Here is a 15,683-nt window from a genome sequence, read left to right as displayed (position 1 = left end):
TTGCAAGAGTAGTATAGAGAAAATTTGCCTTCACAATGAATACTTACAATAATTCCCAGCCTGTAAAAGATATCAGTGGAAAATTCTTCCACAAGGAATGTTAAACAGCCCTATATTATGTCAATATTTTGTACAACAGCCATAGGAAATAACTTATAATCAGTATCCTCAATGTATAATTTACCATTATATGGATGACATCTTACAAGCTGATTCATATGTAGGTACCTTAGAGGAAATGTTTGAAGAAGTAAAGAAAAAAATGCCTGGGGAGTTATAAATTGCTCCTGAAAAAATACAAAAAGGATATTCTACTAATTACCTAGGATATAAGACAGGTTTACAAAAATTGAACCACAGAATGTACAAATCAGGAGAGATCAATTACAAACACTTAATGATTTTCAAAAATTGCTGGGAGATATTAACTGGTTATGGCCCACAAATGAATTGACAACTCAAGAACTAAATAATTTATTTCAAAACTTACAAGGTGATAACAACTTAAATATACAAGAAAATTATCTGCTTAGGCTGAGAGAGAATTGGTATTGGCAGAAAAAATTACAAAATGCATATATGTATCGTTTGGATCCACAGCTTGATTAAATTCTGCTTTGTTTTGTTTTTACCTTCTATGCATTCTCCTACTGGAATTCTAATCCAGAAAGAAGATAATAACTTAGAATGGTTATTTTTACTATACAGAGTAAAAACTTAAAGACCTATGTAGAAAAGATTTCTGAATTGATCCTGAAAGGAAAATTAAGACTTCATCAATCAGCAGGAATTGACTCAGTGGAAATTGTGGTACCTTTTACTAATGCTGAAATTTCCTCATTATGGGCAGAAAATGAACATTGGCTAAGAGCTTGCAGTAATTTTCTGAAAGAGATTAGCAACGAATATCCCAAAAGCAAAAGACTTCAGTTTACAAAGAGAACTAATTGTATCTTCCCTCACATTGTACAGGGAACACCAACTTCTGGAGCCTCTACATTTATACTGATGCAAACAAATCATGAAAGGCAGGTTATAAGTTAGGAAATTTAAGTAAAGTGGCTCAAAGCCCTTATGATTCTGTTCAAAAGTCAGAATTATATGCTATTCTAATGGAATTATTCAATTTTTCCAGAACATCTTAATATGATGGAAACATTGTTTTACATATTGAAACTGTTAAAATTATTCCAGATTATTTAGAATTAACTTTGTTATGTATTCAATTACAAGATATAATCAAAGCCGGGCAATGGTGGCATATGCCTTTAATCCCAGCACTCACGAGGCAGAGGCAGGTGAATCTCTATGAATTCAAGGTCAGCCTGGTCTACAAAGTGAGTTCCAGAACAGGTTGCAAAAGCTACACAGAGAAACCCTGTCTTGAAAAAAAATCAAAAATAGAAATCATCCATTGTACATAGCACATATCAGATCCTATACAGGTCTACCAGGCACTCAGGCACAAGGTAATGTGAAATTGATCAGCTACTGGTAGGAAATGTGTTAGAAGCCTCAGAATTTCATAAGAGGCACCATGGTAATAGCAAGGGTATGAAAAAAGATTTTTCCATCACTTGGCAACAAGCCAAGGAAATTATAAGGAAATGTCCTACTTATTCTTTGTATAACCAAACTGTACTACCTGAAGGAAGTAACCCAAAGTGTACTCAAAGAAATGAATTTTGGCAAATGGATGTGCTTCATTTTGCAGAGTTTGGAAAATTAAAATATGCACACCATACCTTAGATACATATTCAGGATTTCAATAGGCAACTGCTTTGAGTTCTGAAAGGCTGATTCTGTAATTACACATTTATTAGAAGTTACGGCCATCATGAGTAAACCTGTACAAAATTACCACTGACAATGCTTCAACATATGTCTCTAGTAAAATGAAACAGAGTTTTGCATATCACAGCATAAAGTATATTACAGGTATACCACATAGTCCTATAGGACAAGCACTTATAGACAGATTGAATTGCACTCTAAACAGTATGCTTAATAAACAGAAATGGACAATAAGGCTCCCAGAGATAGATTGCACAATGCTTTATTAACATTAATTTTTTTAAATACTTATGAGAAAGGAATAACAGCTATAGAGACATTAGACAATAGAAAACACTGCTGAATTAAATCAGCCTGTAAACTTGAAAGATGTGCTGACCACTGAATGAAAACCAGGATATGTATTTCATTGGGGAAGAGGTTTTGCTTTTGTTTCCACAGGAGAATAAAAGCTATGGATACCCTCAAAATTGATAAAGATTAGATTCAAACAGGAGAGACCTCTTCATTAGAAGTTCATCAGAGTGACTATTTAATATAAAATAGCATTTGTTAAAATGCCTTTAATTTGATCAGATATTACCTGCCAAAAAGGAAACTCACCAAAGTTAGGGTTGTGGCACGGTTTTGTTTTGTCTTTTGTGGAGAATGAAGGCATCCGACAAAGGAATCTGAAGACTATTGGAAAATGATACATCTGAAGAAAAAGGATGAATAACCCAGAGAAAGTGTCCCAAGAAAAAGTGTACATTGGCCTAATAGTATATCACATTTCCAACAGGATAAAATTTCATAATTCTTCCCAAATGTTTGTTTCTGATGTTCACTACAGACATATAAGGCAAATGGTCTTTTCGTAGTCCCAGTTCAATTAAAAATTAAAACTGGCTTTGGAGTTGGAGATTGGCTCCTTCTCTAAACCCAAGCATGTTTGTTAAAGAAAAATCCAAAATCTCTGCCTCATGTCACAAAAGCCACCTGATATGGGACAGAAGAAAAACCAAAATTAAGAGATTATTTTATTGCCACTAATCTCATAATTCTCTGGTCTTATTTAGACTCTTTGAAATTTTTCATAATGTATAAATATTATCTTAAAATTTATAAAATTAATATACACTTTCATAATATTAATGTTCATATAGAGTACTAACCAATACTAGAAAAAGGCTTCATCTAGCTTCCTCTACATGATTTTGGGTTTGAGTCTCTATCAGGCAACTAGGAATTAAGTTTTTGTACTCTGTATAGACTTAACAAATTGTGGTCCTTTAATCTTTTGAGATCTGCTGCATATGACATTTAAAATGTTTAAATTTTCTGCAGTGAACCATGAACATTCCTAACAGCGACCTTTGAAGTCTCCAAAAGGAGGATGGGGCCCTACAACGACAATTCCACCTGGATTGTGGCAATGCCACTAAGCTGACAAACACCATGTAAAGACTGGCTTTGGACTACAAACTGCTCAGAACAATTCAATGTGGCTAACTGAAATGGTCCAGCCTCACAGACTAGCAAGGACTTGAGATAAGTCTTGTACTTTCCCATTATACAGAGACTGGACAACAAATGATACAGCTAGATTTACCAGGACTTGATAATTATCCCAATTTTCTCAGGGTCCCCTAAAGATGCTGTCACCCTAGGCAACAGGAAGTAATTTTAAGAACATGATACCCACATTCCTAAGAGGTGGAGTAGGTGGTTTTTAGTCATTCAGTGAGTTGTAGGGATTTGTTACCATTTAGGATGATTGGTTACAAGTTGGTATTGGTATGGTCAGGAAACAAGCTGAACAAAGGAGATTAGATTCGGTTCTGAAAAGAAAAAGGGAGGATACAGAAATGATAAGATAAAAGGGAAGATTACTGAATCTACTTTTAAACCGAAAAAGCAACTACTAGTCTTAAATATTTTACATTGGTATGGAATTTTGTATATTGATACAAATTTGAGGTTATTTTTGTTAGAACATGCTTTATGTACATTTCTACTCTTGTTTAAGGTATTTTACCTATGTAGCTCATGTAACAATATAATGCAAATTTCTAGTCCTTGAAAGTTATAATTACAAACTACTAAGGATAATAGAGAAATGCAGGGTAGTAGTTAGTCACCTATTATAATTGAACTTGTTTTCAAGATCAAAGAGAGATATATTTTAGATAGACAGGTGGTCGTCAAACACTTCAGAGAGCTACATAATATGGCATTTAATATGTTTTAATAATATAAGCCTTTTTATGCCAATGAGACATGACAATGAAACATGTCTGCTCCTGGCAGCACCAATCCACTTCAGAAAAGATGATGGGCATCAAGGAAACTCCATATGGCAAAAGTTATCCACTAGGCAAGAAACTGTCTTTGCCTCAACTGCTGAAAGTATGCCATCTATGTTGAACAAACAGGACACAAAAGAAAGTGACTAACAAAATTTGCCAAGACAAGGCAGGTGAGTCCTTCAAAATTTCTGCTTCACAGAAGAGTTTGTCAGATATTCTAGGCCTGAGGCTGAATATGGATGCCCCAACATTACAGAGGAAACTTGGGTGACTGTCCAGTCAGCCAACTGTTTCTGTCATTTCTGAATTTCAGAAACTTTTTTTCTGCACCTAACTGTTTACTCAGGCAATATTATACCCTTCTCAGGTCTATGATGGAGTTGAAGACTAAACAGTTATAGTTTCTCTTGTTACCAAATTCAGAAAAGATGGTCACAAAAGAGCTATAAAGTGTGTAAGGTTGGGAGACATAAAAACATAGTTTGGGGATGGTAATGAAAGTTAGGATAAAAAGTAAATTAGGTACAAAACTTTGAACTAACCAAGGTAGGATAGAAATGGAGTATTTTCTCTAAATTTACCAAATGTAAATGGACTGGACATTGTTAACATAATTTTTACCTATATATAATTTTATATAGCTATTGAACTTATTGTATGTAGTTTTACTATGTTAGTTAAAACTTTTCCTTTTTATTTAGACAAAAGGGGGGAAATGTGTCATATTTTGATCACATGCTGACAATAATGTTTGCTTTAAATGATAGGGTGGACCTAGCTACTAGTAGGCCGAAATTAAACATAGATGTCTAGGAATGAGGACAGATAAGAGACAGGAAGTAGTAAGGCAGGGCTGGGAGAGGATCTCAGCCTTTTAGAATGAGGAACAGAAGAGAGAAGAGGTCATTGGTGGCTTCTCCATCACTTCTATGATCATTTGTGTTCTTGCTTCAGTATCTGACTCCCAATTTTTTATAGATAAAGAAAAATTAGATAAATGCTTTATCCTGTTACTGCAAAGAATAGCCCATTAGAATAGCCCATTATGTAATGGAAATAGGTTCTATTGGAATTCTCTGATGTTATGTACATTTAATACAAGAATTTAGGAGGCTGAGTCAGGAGGACAATAAGGGAAATGCCTTGTGTGACAACACATCGGGATAAGGAAACATGAGTCATCATAAGAGATTTGTCTGACAAATTATATAGTTCTGAAAGACTGGAGTTGAAGCTGTTCTGGATTTAATGTGTTTCCCCAATGGTAAATCATTCCACACACATACAGCTTAATAAATAGTTTCTTTAATAATAACAAGTCTCCAGATCTGTAAAATGCTCAAGAGGATCTGTCCAGGAAAAGATTTGCTAACTTGTATACACCACAGGCTTAGGCATTGCACATAAGCTGTCAACCTGGAGAAATGTTGCTTTCTGCCCTCCTGCCATCATGGCTTGCTCAGTTTGCTTTCTTATGCAAATCAGAACCACCTGGCCAGGGTGTCACACACTACAGTGGGATGGGTCCTACTATATTAAATATTAATCAAGAAAATACTCTATAGATTTGCCTACATATCACTCTGTTGTAGGAATTTAGCAGAGTCCCTCTATCTAGGATAAACATTAGAGTGAATAGTTGTTTCTCAAAAATACTTTGACCATGAAGAAATCTTTGTGGAAAACAATGATTGTGTTGAATGATTTGTAGAATTGTTTTTCTAAGGGGTCATTACAGCTCTTGCATGATGTTAGTCAAAAGACACTTGTGGCACGCTTCAAGCTCTTGGATTACTGGGTACCACAAACTGTACACAATAAAGACTAAAGTAGCAGGCACATGATGCTTTCCTTCAGAGAAAATCTAGATTAGATTAGAGACCTTGGTATGAGGAACTAATTTACCCAAAAAACAATTTTGTGTAACAATCAATAAATATGCCTGTCAATGGCCGTTTTACACTCAGTCCAACAAAGGATTGAACTTCCTGCTGCCCACACAGGCCTAAAAATTTCATCTTGGAGTGACCTCTTTCTTTGATCAACTCACAAAACCGAGAACACCTGAAATCAATCTAACTATAACTTGTATCTAGCTGACCAAATCTAACAAGCATACATAGAGAGTCATCTCCAGCAGCCAAACATGGATTTTTAAGCAAACTTCAAATCTCTTAATACTCAGCTTTTAGTGTGTGGATCTGAGTGCACACACACAAAAGTTTGATGATCTATCAAGTTCAGGACTGGAGAGATTGCTCAGTAGTTAAGTCTCCTTACTATTCTTGTAGAAGACATGAATTTTATTCCCAGCACTAATATTGTGATGTACAATCATGCCTACATCCTGTTGCAGGTAATCTGATGCCCCCTTCTCGCTTCTATGGGCACCAAACATATAAGGAAGCAAAACAGACATACAGGTGAAATAAAGTAAATATAGTAAATAAAAAACATGCCCATGTCTCTTTTATGTCATGATGAACCATAAATATACAGAAATGTTATGAATATCTATAGGACTAAGCCATGAACCAAGCACCTCATTGGGGATTCTAGGTAGAGTCTTCACCCCTAAGAAATGTGCAAGATCTTCATTGATGTTTTCTAGTCGGGATATTTACCCCTGAGCCACAACAATGTTCTCTGGTTTCCTTAAATATTGCACATCACTTGTGTTACTGCCATAAGTGAGTTTTAGGTCTAGAAGCTCAAACTATCATCTGACCCTACCTGCTCCATCCCTGCCATCACCCAGTGTTCTGCACTGGTTATGTTTCCCTTTCAGAGTGATCTTATACTCCTGGGTGGATGGTTGTGATGTAGGTGGAAGTTGTAATATGTCAGATGTTACAGAGTGATAGGAATCAAAAGGCAATAGTGTGGGGAGCCAAGGTGTGATGAGGTCACACAGCTGGGCACCATTGGTAGGGTCCCAGGCTGGTCTCCCAGTGTATGATGAGTCTCATTCGTCATCCTGCTGGCTAAAGAAAGTGGTCCCTGAGGCTTCAGGTTTCAGAGGTGAAGGTTGGAGACTGAACAGCTGAGCTTGTCCTCAACAGACCTGGACCTGAATCAGCTGCATCTATATAGCAAGACACTCAAACCAAAATGCTCCACCTGAATCAGGACCCCAACTTCAGTGGCCATAGATGGCTGAAGGAAGGACATGTCCCTGAGACACCTTACCCAGGCTGGAACTAACAAGCTATCCCTGTCTGTACAGCAACTGCTCTGTTTGTAGGTCCCATCACTGACCATGATTCATAGAGCCAGTAGTACCTCCATCCTCTGCAGCAAGACTGGCATTGGGCCACTCAGTGTCTTCCTGTTCTCAGAGCTGACCAGGATAGCCTGTTGCACCTTCAAAGCCTCCTAGAGTATAAAGAGTTCTTTGAAAAGTTCTGTATTCTAGAGGGGGCACAGGCCACCCTGAGCCAAGAAGGAACCAGAGACCTCTTCACTTGGCAGCTTTGTACATGGTCACAGATTCAGGACAGGAGCTGAGCCAATTCAGAACCTGTATTTGTATACCCTACATGTTGAACATGTTCCTCATATTTTTAAATGCTTGTGAAGGGAAAAAAATCCAAGGAAAGAATTATTTTGTGACCCTTGAAGGGATTCCAGATCACATTTTGATGTTTATAAACAAAGTTTTAATGACTCACGGCCCTGCCTACTCACCCACACAGAATCCAGACACTGTGTGAGCTACAGGGCAGCAAACACTTCGTCAATGTGGCCCTTTGTAGAAAGCCACCATGCCTCCCTGTTCTTAAGTTTTCTGTTGGCACAATTCCGGGAACACTGCAGTCTGGATTTGCTTGGCTCTGCCCAGTAACCCATTTGTTTAAAGAAGCCAACTTGGATTTTACTACCAATTTATAAGATGCCCATAGGTTGACCTGTGACCTCCACACATGCATGTGCACAGAAGGAGCACACAGAAACGATCCAACTGGGGGCCAGTGAGATGATTCTGGGGGTAAAGATGGCTGCTGCCAGGCCTGTTTTTCTACCTGAGTTCCATCCCTGTGACCTACATGGTTAAATGAGAAAATAGATTCAGGTAAGTTATGCTTTGACCTCCACATCTACATGGTCTTACCCCTACATTTAAAAATACATGCAATCCTAAAAGTTTTATAAGGGTACCAACGGGCAACTTGGGTTCAGATCCTGGCTTAAAATCCATTTAATGTCCGTGTGACTTTGTATGATTGGCTTCACCTCTCTGTGCTGTTATTAAGAATGGTGTAAATACACTAGTTACCATGCTTACAATAACCAGGTGGAGCATCAATAACAGGAATCTCTCTAACCCAGATTCTCTTCCTCTCTGTGCTACAGTTTCCCATGTGAGAAGTGAGAGGCTTGTGCAATACCTTGGCATCTGGGAGGTTCTTAAGTTTTGTGTAGTCTCAGTTTAATGAGCCCTGACAGTGAGCAGGAGGGAACCCTTATTTTGCCATTCTCCTTGTCCTTTCCCAGGGACTCCTGGCACAGCTCCGGCTCTGGCATGCTACTTGGGTTCTATATGAAGCCCCCGAAGCTTCAGCTTGGCCTAGGCCAGGTGGGCCTCAGTTGTGTCCATCTCTTTCTTCATAAACAATGCCTCACACTGTATTTGTGGCCTTACCCCACATAAGATTCTCCAAACATTTAGACCCCAAAGAGGATTGGATCCTGGTCCTCTTCCCATCCTTCCATGATGAAATGATGGCATTCCACCTTAAGGAAGGTTCTGGATTCCTACCTGAACTTAGAAAAGTTCTGATCTTGCCATGCACCTCTGGCTACTAGCTGTGTGTCCCTGGACACATAGTTCAGCCTCTCTGTGCCCTGGCTTCCTCCTTTGGCAGTCCAGGCCTGCTATCCAGGTACTTAGGTGGCTGAGGCCAAGGGGCAGGAGTTCAAGGGCTACAGGGTGGGTTGTAGGCCAAACTAGGCAACCAAGAGAGACGCTGTCTCAAAACACACACACCCAATATATTTTAACAAAAATTAATGTCTGCAGTGATTGCTTTTGAGATAGGGTCTCAATGTGAACCTGTGTATCAAAAAGTCAGCTACATCAATGTTTTCAGCTCAGATGGGTCTCATCTGGTAGAGCAATAAGCCAGCATTTACAAGGCCTCCCTCTGCATAAACAGGGCATGATATTGCAACCTGTTATTCCAGTAATTGGAAGTAGAAGCAAAAAGGCCACAATTTCAAGATCACCCTGAACTTCATGAGCCTGTTTTAAAAACAAAACTTCAAAAGCAACGATTAACAAACAAGATCAAGGCTTGCAGCCAAGACTGATGGATGTGGTTTGGTCCTCAGGACCTACATGGCAGGAGAAGAGGACTGTATCACACAGGCTGTCATCTGATTTCAAATTATATTATGCATGTGCATGCACAAAGACAAGAATAATGAATTAAATCTTAAAAGAAAAAGATTTGAGATGGTTCTGCAGTTTATTACCTGGCATGGAGCACACAGCGACCATTACTGCTTGACAAAGTTCCATTATTTTATCATTGCAGATCAAAATTCTCTGGAATCTTCTTACTTTCATCTTTAACAATTCTATGTGTTATGGGAGTTTTCTTATGCCTTTTCCTTTGGGAAATTTTGTGTAGGCTTCAGTGGAGAATAAGGATGTATAAAATGGCATTGTCTTTAAACAAAATAATTCTTTGGGAAAAATCCCCACCACCATGGAACCATAAAGTGTGATAGATAATTCTGCCTACTCTCACACAAAAATCTTCATTGTGCCTCCCCCGACCCCGATTATATCAAGAATAGAGAACTGGACACACCTGGTCCCAAGGATGAAAGTACACTATTGAGAGAAACAATGGGCTCACATTCAGATAGGCATTTAGATACTTGTTTAACTTAATGCTTTTCCCATGAGAAAAAAAAATGCTGTGATAAGGTTGATGGACACTTTCATCCAAGAATCATTAAGTCTGCTTTCAATATTGCTTCTGGCTGAAGTATTGTACAATTATAGAGTATAAGAGGTGCAGTCTTTTTTCAATAAAGCACCAGTTATCCTGATTCACTCTCAGATCCTGTCAGTCTCCTCCACACCTCCTCCTTGGGACCTCAACCTTACTGGAGCTGCACTCTGGCAAGTATCTCTTGCAGAAAACACAGTTCGGTTTCCAGCCCCACATGGCAACTCACATCTGTAACTTCAAAGTTTCAGGGAATGCAACCACCTCATCTTGCCAAATGGACAGTGCCCTTGTGTGTGGTCCATCATGGAGACAAATAACCAGGCTCATGGGGAAATACACCTTAAGGAGAGCCTAGTGGCAGGAGCCACTCCCGTGAAAGAACTCCCTTATCTTCTTATGCCTGGACACCAGGTCTACCTGCCGCCTCTGGAGTTGGGTTATGTCATCTGGCAGGATGCCCAGACCAGACCACGTGCAGCCCTTACTGGTTGCACCCCAGGTGGAGCAAGGTATGATCAAAGCTCCCACCACCTCCTAAATAGATGAGCATCTCTGAGCATGTTTGTGTAAATACGTACTTGTAAATATATTTTACCATATTTTCTTTTGTGTTTATCTACAGGTGTGTGCACAGATGCCACTTTGCATATGTGGCAGGTAGAGGACAACTTGAGAATCAGTTCTATTCTTCCATCACGTGGGGACCAAATTTAGGCAAGTAGGGCTGGCAGCAAGCCACATTATTAGCTGCTCTATCTTACTGACTCTGACTATACATTTTGATAGGAATCTGACTGTTGATGGTATATTTATATATGTAGGGCATGTATGATGTGTGTGTGTCAGCATGGCTGCCATCTTTGCATGTGTGTTTGGAGAAGTATTTATGGGTGTTTGGGTTTGTGGGTGTTGTGTGGCAGAGGTTTTGTGAATACACAAGCTTGCCTGTGTGAAGCTCTGGCATTTCATAATTGACCTGCAACTGACAGACATGGCAAACTTATCAAGCCCAGCCCAACTGTCTTGGTTCCACCCATCCCTGCACTTGTAGTTCTGATTCCTTTCCCTGATCCAGCCTCTTCCCTGCCCACCGCTGGGCCCACCTTGGGTGTGGCCCTGCCTAATTTGCCACTGCCATGACTGGCTCTACTCACTATGATGAATTTCTCAATCCACACTGTTCAAATACTTTAACAACTTTCCCCAAACTTAAACCTCCACCTGCTTCTGACCCAACCCTGCCCAGCATCTTTGTTTACAGCAACATCTGAACATTCTCCCTCCCCTTTGCATCAATCTTCCTGGACCCACCCACTTCCCTGAGTCTGCAGGTAAATACTTGGCAGCAGGGGAATTGTATTGTGAGTAGAAACCTTAATGTAACTTGCTTGTGCCTTCAAGACATTCTCTGGCAAATCACAAATATATCACTTCTATTTGATAATATATTGCTGCTGTGCACAGATAACACCAAGGTCATGATGGGAATGCAGGTCAGGGTGCATGTAACTTACTGACCCATTGTCTAATGTTCAGTTTCCACTAAGGCCCAATAGTATGCCAAAAGCTGTCTCTAAAAGGGAGAATACTTGTCTGCAGGTGGTTGGAGAGCCTTGCTTCAAGAGTCCAAAGATATCTTCCTTGGTACAACTTCAGGGAATCAGCATCCCTATTTGCCACTGACACTTCACATACCATCAGTATGCCAGTTCAAGTAGTATAGAAGCCTGGACAGCAGCCTGTACCAGTCTCCACACAAAGTTAGCAGCTTTTTAAGTCAGTTGATATATGGGCCAAAATAACACATCCAAGAGAGTAATGTCCTGACTCCACAATCCAAACAGGCCCACTAAACATTGTGCTCCTTTCTTGGGGGTGGGAGGGGCCAGGTACAATAACTTGTTCACCACCTTAGAAAGAATCTCTCTTCATGCAAGGCACCATTGGACACCTAAGAATTTCAATGAGGTATAAAGACTCTTGAATTTTGGTGGGATGACCCATCCTCGATGGGCATATTATTACCAATGAGTTCAAAGTGGTTGCTACCTCCTGCTCACATGGTCCAATCAACATAATATCATCAAAAGTGTTCACAAGTGTGATATTTTGTGGAAGAAACAGGTGATCCACATACCTTCTAAGTTATGATACAGGGAGTGAGAGGTAATATTGATGTAAAACCGTGAAGGAAGACAGTCCAGTGACATCTATTCTTCTATAGTTTTAAATAGATTGGTTAGTGCATAATTAGAGGTTAAACAATTCACTGAAATTGCACTGGGAATAACAATCACAGTTCAGGAGGCCAGGAAGAAATTGGTAAATAAAGTTAGTTTTCTGACAGACTCTCCTGAGGCCTCATCAAAGCAGAGAATTCGAGATTAGATTGATTAGTAAACTATTCACCCCATGCTTCAGGGTCTTTTTCAGAAAATGGGTATGTCCCTAAAGGAGGCTCCAGTGAGCTGAGGGAGCTGGCACCTGCATCCATGTCAGTGGTATTTTGCTTTCAAATTTGCCTGAACAAAGAAATTCATCTTTTTTGCCTCTTTTACCAATTTTAACTTTGATAATGAAGTTTATATTCATTCCAAGAATTTGATATCACTTCTTCATGATTAACATCCTTAACTATTGTGACAACAGTCCAAGTTGATGACCACGTGACCTAAAATTGAACAGGGATCTTTCTCCCTTCTTTGTATGTCTTTTCGTTTTCCTTTCGAACTCTGTCCCATACTTCTTCACCTAAATTTCCACTTAAAAGTTCTTTTAAAATATGGAGTCTCTCTCCTATCACACACATACATATATGTATGTACACATCCACCTTTATAACATTAACAAACCTGGTGCCCAAGGAAGGCATAAATGGGCATCAGACTTCCTGGACCAGAGTTTACACATACTTCTGAGCCACCTAATATAGGTGCTAGGAACCAAACTTGGATGCACAACAGCAGCAATGCTGCTGAGTCAACTCTCCAGCTCACAAAGATGTCATTACACTCCAGAAAATGAAGATGCCCATTTACTCCTTCTGCCTTCCATCATTTGCAGGTGATGAAAAGTCCCTGCTACTTGTTCAGTGAATGATTGAATAGATTTCAATCCCTTTAAGAATGGACTCTGCACACTGCTTATTTTAATTGTTAACACAATTCTCTTGATGGGAATGACCCCAAAAAATGACTTAGCAAAGTAGAAATGAGTCCACATTATACTAGGGAAAGTTTCACAATATGATATATACTTTTAAAAAGGATTATTTTGCTTTTACATGAAAAGATGTTTTGTCTTCATGTATGTATGAGTGTGTTGGATCCCCTAGAACTGGATATAAAGACGGTTGTGAGCTTCTATGTGGGTGCTGACAATTGAACCCAGGTCCTAAAGAAATACAACCATCTTTCCACATCCTGGTTTTTGATTAAGGATCTCTCTACATACCTAGGGCCATCCTGGAACTCAATATCAGCTAGTCAGGATTAGTAGGAATCACATTTCCTTACTGATAACATTTTCTGCCATTCATTTGTGTTGCTGAGAATATAATGAGAAAAAGTATTTAGTCCTTAGAATCAAGTACCATGATCCAAAACTAATGTGATGACAGTATATATCAGTTTCATTTGCAAATACTTTTTATTATTCATATTAGTATGTGTTTCTCTATTCCTGGAATAAAACATGTTTACAACTTAAAAAAAAGAGACAATATTTTAATTACGAAGTGTCTCTACTAACCTTACTCAAGCACCAGTGAGCTAACTCAATGGGAAAAAAAGTATGTGGACTATAAGACAGGACTGTGAAGATGACTGTTCTGTGCAAAGTCTTTACCACATTGATTACATTCATAGGGTCTGTCTCCAATATGAGTTTTCTTTTATTTGAAGGTGACTGTTAAATGCAAAATCTCTACCATACTGATTATATCCATAGGGTTTCTCTCCAGTGTGACATCTTTCATGCCTTCGAAGATGACTTTTACGTGCAAATGCTTTATCACACTGGTTACATTCATAGGGTTTCTCTCCAGTATGAATTCTTTCATGACTGTGAAGATGACTATTATGTGCAAAGGCTTTACCACACTGATTACAAACATAGGGTTTCTCCCCAGTATGAATTCTTTCATGACTGAGAAGATGACTCTTCCTTGCAAAGGCTTTACCACATTGATTACATTCATAGGGTTTCTCCCTTGTATGATTTCTTTCATGAATGAGAAGATTTTTCTGTGCACAGAATGGAGCACTTTGATTATATTCATAGGGTTTCTTTCCAGTATGACTTCTTTCATGACTAAGAAGATTACTCTTCTGTGCAAAGGTTTTACCACACTGTTTACATTCATAGGGTTTCTCTCCAGTATGAATTCTTTCATGAATGAGAAGATTACTCTTCTGTGCAAAGGCTTTACCACATTGACTACATTTATAGGGTTTCTCTCCAGAATGAATTCTTTCATGACTGTGAAGAGAACTCTTCTGTGCAAAGGCTTTACCACATTGGTTACATTCATAGGGTTTCTCTCCAGTATGACTTCTTTCATGACTTCGAAGATTACACTTCTCTGCAAAGGCTTTACCACATTGATTACATTCATAGGGTTTCTCTCCAGTATGAATTCTTTCATGAATGAGAAGCTTATACTTGTGTGCAAAGGCTTTACCACATGGAATACATTCATAGCGTTTTACTCCAGTATGACTTTGTTCATGCCTGTTAAGATTACTCTTCTGTACAAAGGCTTTACCACATTGACTACATTCATAGGGCTTCTCTCCAGTATGAATTCTTTTATATATTTGAAGATAACAGGGTCTTGAAAAGGCTTTATCACATTGCTGGTATTCATACTTTTTTTCTCTATTATGAGTTCTATGTACTTGATAAAGACTATGACATGCAGATACTTTATCACTTTGCTCATATTCATAGGGTCTTCCTTCCAAATGAGTTATTTGTTGTAATTTTAAAGAGGAATCATATCTAAAGGTTTTATCATGTTGCTTACATTCATAGGTATTCTCTTCATTATTGGTTGTTTTGTGTGTTTGCAGATAACTGTGATGGCTAAAATCCTCAGTACAAAGCTCACATTTATCACTTCCTCTTCCAAAATGAATTTTTTCATGTCTTTGAAAATAATTGGAAGAATTCAAGTTTTTACCACACTGATTGCATGCATAACATTTTTTTATACTGTGAGTCACACTATATGTGCAAAATGAACCAGTACAGACAGAAGAATTTCCATATTCCTTGTACTCATAAGGGTTTTCTCCAATGTGAAAGTATAAACTTGTATCACAGTCATCATGTTTTCTCACAGAAGTGACTATAACATATCTTCTAATTGTTCCAGGAGAAACAGAGGTATATTGGTTTTTTCCATATTCCTCATGCTCACATGGCTTGTATCCAGAGGGACAGTTGATATACCTATTAAAGGAAGAACAACAAATAAAAGATTTTCACATTACATTCACATAGTCTAACATTTTGTGCCTCAGAGATGTGGTATATGGATTCAGGTTTCTACACCATGATAAATTCCTTGTCTCTCATAAAGTGCTCTTCTCACTAAACTATGCTAAGTCACTCACTGCAAGTATACAAGGAACA

At 38.6% G+C, this 15,683-nt stretch overlaps 1 pseudogene; it reads right to left on the bottom strand.

Moving 5' to 3' along the window:
* Positions 1-458: 458 nt before the first annotated feature.
* Positions 459-15,683, bottom strand: part of LOC128115859 (zinc finger protein 431-like) — a 45,954-nt pseudogene continuing 30,729 nt past the window's right edge.

The sequence above is a fragment of the Peromyscus californicus genome, unplaced genomic scaffold, assembly GCF_007827085.1.
Source record: "Peromyscus californicus insignis strain IS unplaced genomic scaffold, ASM782708v3 Scaffold_1__1_contigs__length_55948999, whole genome shotgun sequence".
Lineage (NCBI taxonomy): Eukaryota > Metazoa > Chordata > Mammalia > Rodentia > Cricetidae > Peromyscus > Peromyscus californicus.
The sequence above is the reverse complement of the archived record's forward strand: the minus strand, read 5'-3'. Positions and strand labels throughout refer to the sequence as shown.